The following is a 7,987-nucleotide window of genomic DNA, read 5'->3' on the forward strand; positions in this document are numbered from 1 at the left end:
TCCGGTTTAATATTAGTTTTCGAAAATACAATTACGTCTATATTATCTAAGTACGGTTTTACCAAGCTGTTTATTTCATTGAAACGTTTTATAAGACTGCGAACATCTGCGTGAAGGAGAACAAAACAAAACTCGTTTAAAGTATTGTTTATACTTTCACACCACTTCTCAAAAAAAGAATACGTTTGTTTTCGTTCCATGACAAATCAAATGGAAACAGTAACTGTCAGATGTATCTCTATTTAATATTTCAATGTCACTTTTGTCTTCGATCTCAATATCTGTTTCGCCTCATTATTTTTGCACATATGAGCACCGTTCTTTATTGCCTGCGAACTTGTCGCCAGTGTTTTGCCTTTGTACTTACTTAAAGAAAAAATAACCTCCGGCTCGCCGCGGTCAAGCTTTCTTGCAGATAGGCACTCTCTGGATCTCTGCCGTTCCTCAGTGTTTGCTTGTTCTGAAGCCACGCGTTTCGATTGTGGCGATTAATGAAACGCGCAATCACCATGAGTGTTTTCTCTGCTTTGTAATTCAGAACAATCTGTTTTAGATTACATCAAATCTGTTTTGGATTATATCGCGCTTAAACGGAGTGGGGTCGCTGAAAGCACCACGTCCCCAGAGCGCGTCCCTAAAGCCCCTTCATGTTTCAAAAGTAGCGCAAGGTGCGCTGATGCAGGAGGCACATGCAACGTGCAACCCTTGGGAAGATCACGGCAGCACAGCGCAGCACTGTGCTAGATTTCAGACGCCATGTTGTTCCCAGAAGTGGCGCGCGGCACGTTCCTCGAGCATTTCTACAACAATAAATGGCGACACTTTTCCCAGGATAGAGGGGCTTTACACGTCCCCCACTATATGACTGAGGCCAACTCGCCGACAGGTAATAAGCACTTTTGTTGTTGAGCTGGACTCCGGGTGTCATACATGCAGCAGCAAGGTCAAACCGCTGCAGACGTAACGACTGGTCGGAGGGTTTTTGTGTTTTCTCGCGTTTGGTTACATCTTCGGGAAAAGTCACCGTGATATTCATATTCATGGGATAAAAATAGGCCAGAATTCACCTCCATCTCGTTTTTTTCAAGAAACTCTTCAGCTACCCTCTAAGGAACACAGGGCGTGATCTATAAGGCTCACTCTTCTCGTTTTCTGATTCGCCTTTTTATCGGTCAATACAATAATCTCATTGACTGCGTGGCGACTCACTCTGCCCTGCCTTTCTTAAGTTACTGTGTTGACTGTCAAGAAAGACTGCCGATGGTACACCGTTTATGTTCGCTCGACTCATAAAGGACAATGTTTCAGCACCTCAACACGGGGCTTTTCAAGACGTCTGCAGGGCGCACCACGTCCAAGTCCTCCGAAACTAAGTTGATCTCTGACCACGGTAGCAAAAACTGACGTTTACATAAGCCTTTTTCAGGTATTAACTCATGCACGTTCGAAGAAATGTACATTATAAAAAAAATAGTCACACTTTTAGGACAGAGTGAAAGAGTGACGTGGAGGGGAATCCTTGTTTACAGCTTTATTTCTTTTTTTGTCTGCTGATGAGCCAAACACGTGCGTAGACGGGCTCAAGGTCGCACGTGTGCGCAACGATCTCTATTACGAAGCCGTTTGGAAAACTACTTTTAATTGAACTCTTTCGTGCACCTGGTTTGCCAAAAAGTAAAAGTTAAAGCTCGGAAATATTTTTTTTAATTTTTATTTTATTCGTTTTTGAGCATTAAACGACGACATGCACAACGCCACGTTGCCACTAAAAACTGAGTGTATTGAGGTTATTAGGCATTTAACGTTCGATAATTTGTTTGCTCTACCTACAGCGTTCGTAGCAGACGACACTTGTTGTACACCTCTTCGTTACAATTCGAGTGCAGCAGCACATACTTTAGAAAAATACACAACGAACGCATTAACTTTTATTAGAAAGGACAAAAAAGAACAAAAACACAAAGACCCTTTAAAGACAACCACACTGAAAGAGCGTGGATGAAAGAGTGTGGTTTTTTGTGAACGTCCTTGGTGTTTTCATTATTTCTATTTTATGTATTTATAACTACAATGCGCTCGGTTTAACGAACAAAGGTGTACATTTTTTTCTTTACTGGTACAGTGATACCGCCAGCCAATAGATTAAGTGTATCACCAACCATTTATTGTTTGACGTGCCACTTCGTTCTCGGAGACACCAGACGTGCGGTGCCTACACTACGGTCACACCAGGGACAAATCCGAGACATAAGTGCGAAGGCCCATTGCATCTGCCTCACCTGGCTGAAGTTTGTGCGAGAGCCGCCGAACGGTAAAAGACGGGAAAGTTCGCTATGAATTGGCTCGTGATCTTGCTGATAGCTTCGTGCGCCGTAGAATCGACCGCAGCGGTCCCAGTCACCGATGTTGACAAAAAAGTGGACTACACCGGGTAAGTGTGCTGCTCTAGAAGCGATTGTTACGGAACAATAGAGGAGCTTAATATCACCAAAATACGACCGAAGAATTAGTTATACTGCACGCAATGGCTAGTGATTTTACTGCAACTCTTCTTCTTAATTTTATCTTGTTACACAGGACCTGAAACAATAATAATAAACAGTTTATTTTTATTTCCCACTACAATGGGGTCGAGAATAAAAGTCGCGATAGACGGCTCGACAAGCTCTCGGCCCCAGTGACATTCTGCAGCTTAAATAAGACACGGAGATATTTAATCACAGAGCAAACACATTAAGCCGATATCAATCACCCTGTCCATTTGCAAAGCTATATAAATATACCACATCTACGTTTACATAATATGAATTCATGCACATCAGGAGGAATCACCATGTTAATTCCTAACCGAGAACACATGAAAAAAGTCAAATTGGGCGTTTAGCGATTTTAACAGCGTAAGGTCGATCTGCCAGGATGGGGTGACACCGGTGTACACTGTAGATGAGCAATTTTGCCAGTGCAGTACAACTGCTAACCTGTGGTATTTAACGTGCATCACGCAGTAGTGATACACGACCGCACGCCGGTACGATGCTCATTCAGATCGAAACGGGCAGGGCTGGGGATTGAACCCAGGATCCCTGGGTTCTGCAGCGCGAGCTTTCGCTCCACGTGCGTCGAGCTGGGTGTGCGCTTTAGCCACACCCAGCTCGGGTGTGGCTAAAGCGCACCCATGCTGGGTGTAGCTAAAGGCACATGTTCGCCATAGCTCGATTATTTACTGGTTGTAACAATATTTTCAGATTTAGTGAGGTCGATATAAATGAAATTTTAGAGGCGATTCAAAAATTAAAACCAAAGAAGTCAGCGGGAGATGATACAATACCTAGCTTTATTATTAAAGAATGCGCTGATTTGTTTGCCCCTTTACTTATGCACATATTTAACCTATCGCTGAGAAATGATGTATTCCCACGTTAAAAAAAAAAAAAGTCAGTGAGTGCCAATACACAAAGCCGGTGACGCGTCTAAGGTAACTACCGCCCCGTATCTTTGCTGTGTTATTTTTCAAAGGTTTTTGAGATAGTTTTACATGGCCGTCTTTCTTTTTACTTTAGTCGAAAACTAGGCACCGTTCAACATAGATTTATAAAAGGGCGTTCTGTAGAAATGGACCTTTCTTCTCTCCTTGAGTATACTGTCCGATTTGTTCTTACACGTGGGCAAGTTGATATTGTGCATTTTGACTTATCAAAAGCCTTCGATAAGGCAAATCATGACTTACTCTTGTATAAGCTCTCTTTATACGGCGTCTCGTCGTCTCTTTTAAACTTGTTTCATAGTTATCTGTCGGATAGGAAGGGTAGAATAAAAATCTTGAACACTTTCTCAGATTTATTTACTCTAACTTCGGGAGTCCCTCAGGGATTGAATTTGGGGCCGCTGATTTTTCTTATATACACCAGTGATATAGAATTGTGCATACAAAACGCGAAACTGCTCTTATTCGCTGACAGTATTAAGCTTTATCTTAGAATCCAGTCGGAAGGTGATTGTGCTCTTTGCAAGATGTATCATGTATCTCAAACTGCTGCTCATGTAACTTTTTGCTGGTCAATCCAGATAAAACAAAAGTTCTCTCTATGGTTGGGAAACGCGGAAGAATTTACATCAATGTTTTATCGGCAATTCTACTATTGAACGTGTGGAGCAAGTTCGTGACCTTGGTCTTTATTTCGTAGTAATCTTACCTTTTGATATCATGTTATACAAATTGTTGCTTCTGCCATTAGAACAATGAGGATGACATCACGTTTGACGCATGATTTTTTCAAATATAATGTGCGTAGTTAGATTGTTTTGTTCCCTTGTACGAGCTAAACTTGAGTTTTGTAGTCCAGTGTGCAATTCGCTCTCAATAACCGACGCTGCACGGATAGAAATAGTTCAGAAGCGATTTATATGCCTTGTTTACGTTAGATATTTTGATAGAAAATGTTATTTTGATTATGAATACCTTCTTAGAGAATTTTCAATACAGAACCTGTCAAACAGAAGAATTGCTCGTGACATTATATTTTTATGCAAAGTGGTTCACGGCCAAACATGTAGCAATCTAGTGTCGTCTTTAAAGGGGCGGTGCAACAATATTCAGTTGTAATGTTTTTGACTTTACACGAGCTTACTGGCACTAGTGGGACTCAAGGATACTCGCACGCAACGCAACTGACCAAAAAACTCCTTTGTTACGCTGTAATTTCGAGGACAAAGCCGAGTTTTTTCATTCAATCTCTCCTTCGCAAAACCTGATGACGTAGCTGGGCGGTAGCAGTACCGCCCAGTGACGATATTTGAATGCGGCTCATAGATTGGACCCCGACAATCGATTTGGGCTCGTGATAATCGACAGCTCGAGAAGCCTTCGGGTAGTGTCCTGTGTCCAATCGCTGCAAAGACGACAACAGCCGAACCATAACAATGTCTTGAACTGAGAGCGTGTCCTGTGCCTTGCCAACCCCAGCGCATGGCTATGATCAACATTCGCGGCATATAATCGGCTCCAGATCACGTGGCCGCTTGTTCTGGCTGCGAGTTGAGGGGGAGAACTCGGCTCGTTTTTCTTTATTTTTTCTACGACTTCGATTGCGTGTGGTAAAAAACAAACGGGTATTTCACAGGTCATTAACGTCAGGGATCCGTTCTAAGCGGTATTTGTGCAAAATACAAAAAAATCGTTGCATCGCCCCTTTAAACTTTCATGTACCGGCCCGTGTCGTTAGAAACTCAAGCGTGTTTTATACATCCATCCAAACGAGACCGTCCCCTTTGGCTCGAATGCAAATGTTTAACCCTTTCGGCCCTGGTGTCCTATAAAAAGGACATGAAGAAAGCTAAGTATTAAATGAAATCTAAACTGCCTAGAAACCGAAACAGGAACTGAGCCTGTGGCGAAAACATCCTTAATGGCATGGATATCATTTGCTTCTTCCTTCTCCTCCCCGAAGCTCCAGTGGTACACAAACAAAATGGCGGATGGTGAAAACGGCGGCAACAAAGGTGAGCGCATGTATGTTATTTTTTTACTCAATAGCTGCTCGAGTGTTAACGATGAGAACTTCGTGCATTGTTCCTAATATATTCAAGGCTGTAGTGGTAGCAGAAGGGTTCTTCTGGCATGAATATTATGTCCGCGGCTTGTCACGTTGTATGTGTCCTATAAATAGGACGCCAGGGCTCAACGGGTAACAGGGTTCTGTGGGAGGTTTTGCGACTGTGTGCTTGTTGTTTTCTTTTATAGGAGTCGTAATTTTTATTTTTGCCCTAATTATTTTTTGCTCAGGTGGGACAATACCTCCTGGAGTATTCTACTCGGCCAGAAGATCACTACGCCCAAGAAGGCCGCGTCTCGAAGATCCTGATATAATGTTTGCCGCGCTGGGAAATGGCGACATATCCGACGCTGATGATGAAGAAGACGAGACAGATGAAGCCAGCGCAGTTGCCGATGTGGCCCATGACGACTGGGCCAACCCGCAGGAACTGTCCGACTCTTCTGATGAGGATGACCAACATGAAACGAGAGCTCGAGACCCCGAGCCCTGGTGCAGGAAAGTTTTTGAAAAACCATGTACTCAATTTCAGACAGTTTCTGACGAGAACGATGCCTATCTTGGACCTCCTCTCATGCCATATGAGTACTTCTCAAGGTATGTGCCCAAAAGCGTGTTCACTGAGCTAGCCGATAAGGCAAACATGTACTCAATTTGCCATGATGGAAAATCAGTGCTGATAGATGAAGAAGAAATCAGAAGGCAAATTGCACTTCACTTGGCAACGGGTGTGATACGCTATCCTCGGTTGCACTTGTATTGGAAGCCTTCATTCAAGACCGAACTTTTGTCTTCTGTGAGCATGTCAAGAAACCGCTTTGTGAAGCTCAGAAATTGCCTTTATATTGTCGATGTGAATGGCAACCACAACGCCAATGACCGTCTCTGGAAAGTGAGGCCCCTTCTGAATTCGTCCCAAGAAAGGTGCCGTCAGCTTCCTTTGGAGGAACACCTTTGCGTGGATGAACAAATAATTCCATTCAAAGGAAAGCTTGATGTCAAGCAGTACGTCAAAGGCAAACCAAACCCTTGGGGCGTGAAGGTATTCATGTTGTGTGGTGCGTCGGGAGTCCTTTATGACTTCATCGTTTATCAGGGCTCCACAACAAAACTGAGTTCTGAAAACAAACAAACGTTTGGTGTGACAGGTGCGTTTGTTTTGCACTTAGCAGCAAGGATACCTGATGGCATCGGGTATCCTGATGACAAGTTGTTTTTCGATAACTACTTTACCTCCCTGCCGGTGCTCCGTGTTCTTGTGGAGAAAAGAATTTATGCTGCTTGTACTATTCAAAAAAGCAGAACTGAGGCAGCTGAAAAAGGAAGGCAGAGGGTCGTCTGACTACCTAGTGAGCAGTGATGGCAAAATCGTAATCACAAGGTGGATAGACAATCGAGCCGTAAACCTGGCGTCGAATTGTGTTGGCGTTGATGACGAAGATGTTGTGACCAGGTGGAGCAAAGCAGACGGTGACTACATAAGTGTCAAACGCCCTGCAGTTGTAAAGAAGTACAACGAAAGCATGGGAGGGGTAGAGAAGACAGATTTTTGGTGTCCCTCTACCGGACCTCGATTCGTTCAAGAAAATGGACGCTCCGTGTAATCGTGCACTTTTTCCATCTGTGTGTGACCAGTGACCAACTCCTGGCTCGTGTACAGGCATCATGCCCAGCTCCGAGGCATCAGCACGAAGGAGCAGATGGACTTACTAGAGTTCACCCTGGCTGTAGTTGAGAGCTTGGCAAAAGCTTGTTCCCTGAACTTGCCACGGAAGCGAGGACGACCATCTACCTCTCCGCTTCAACCGCTCAAGAGGCCCAACGCCACCACACTGAGACCAGTCCACGATGTTAGGCACGACCAGATTGGACACTGGCCTTCCGTAGAGAGAGAGCAGCAGCGATGCAAATTGGAAGGGTGTACAGAAAAGCCAAAGATAAAATGCCAAAAGTGCAACGTTCACCTCTACTTGTCCAGTGGAAAGAACTGTTTTCTGGCTTTCCACACACGATAGCTCCAACCTTGGCAAGCAACTGTGCAGGAAAGCGCAAGAGTGCAATGTGAACCTTCTTCTTATGCGCCGTAAAGAACTGTTTTCTGTCTTTCCATATAAGATGGCAAGCAATTGTGGTCAGACCGAGCAATTTTCGGCAAAATAAAGTTCACTTTTCGACTTCGCGTTTGTACATTTTGTTAACCTTCAAGCCCTGACGTCCTACATATAGGACATGACGCAATCTCGAATGATATTGAGTACCAAAGGAATCTTTTCGTTGCAAAGGCCTTTAACAAATGTATTTAAGAAAGTTCAGGCGAAAAAAAAATATCTGCACTGTAAAAAAAAAAAAAAAAAAAAAAATCAGGGCCGAAAGGGTTAAATGAATTTCCGACTCATGTAGACATATTTTTAAATTTTGCTGCGTTCAAACGACTA

The 7,987-nt window shown here is 43.6% G+C and overlaps 1 pseudogene; it reads left to right on the forward strand.

The window, feature by feature from the left end:
- The first annotated feature begins 5,865 nt into the window (after positions 1-5,865).
- Positions 5,866-7,567, forward strand: LOC121835674 (annotated as a pseudogene).
- The last annotated feature ends 420 nt before the right edge of the window (positions 7,568-7,987 follow it).

Source organism: Ixodes scapularis, unplaced genomic scaffold (assembly GCF_016920785.2).
Source record: "Ixodes scapularis isolate PalLabHiFi unplaced genomic scaffold, ASM1692078v2 PGA_scaffold1__304_contigs__length_218370807, whole genome shotgun sequence".
Lineage (NCBI taxonomy): Eukaryota > Metazoa > Arthropoda > Arachnida > Ixodida > Ixodidae > Ixodes > Ixodes scapularis.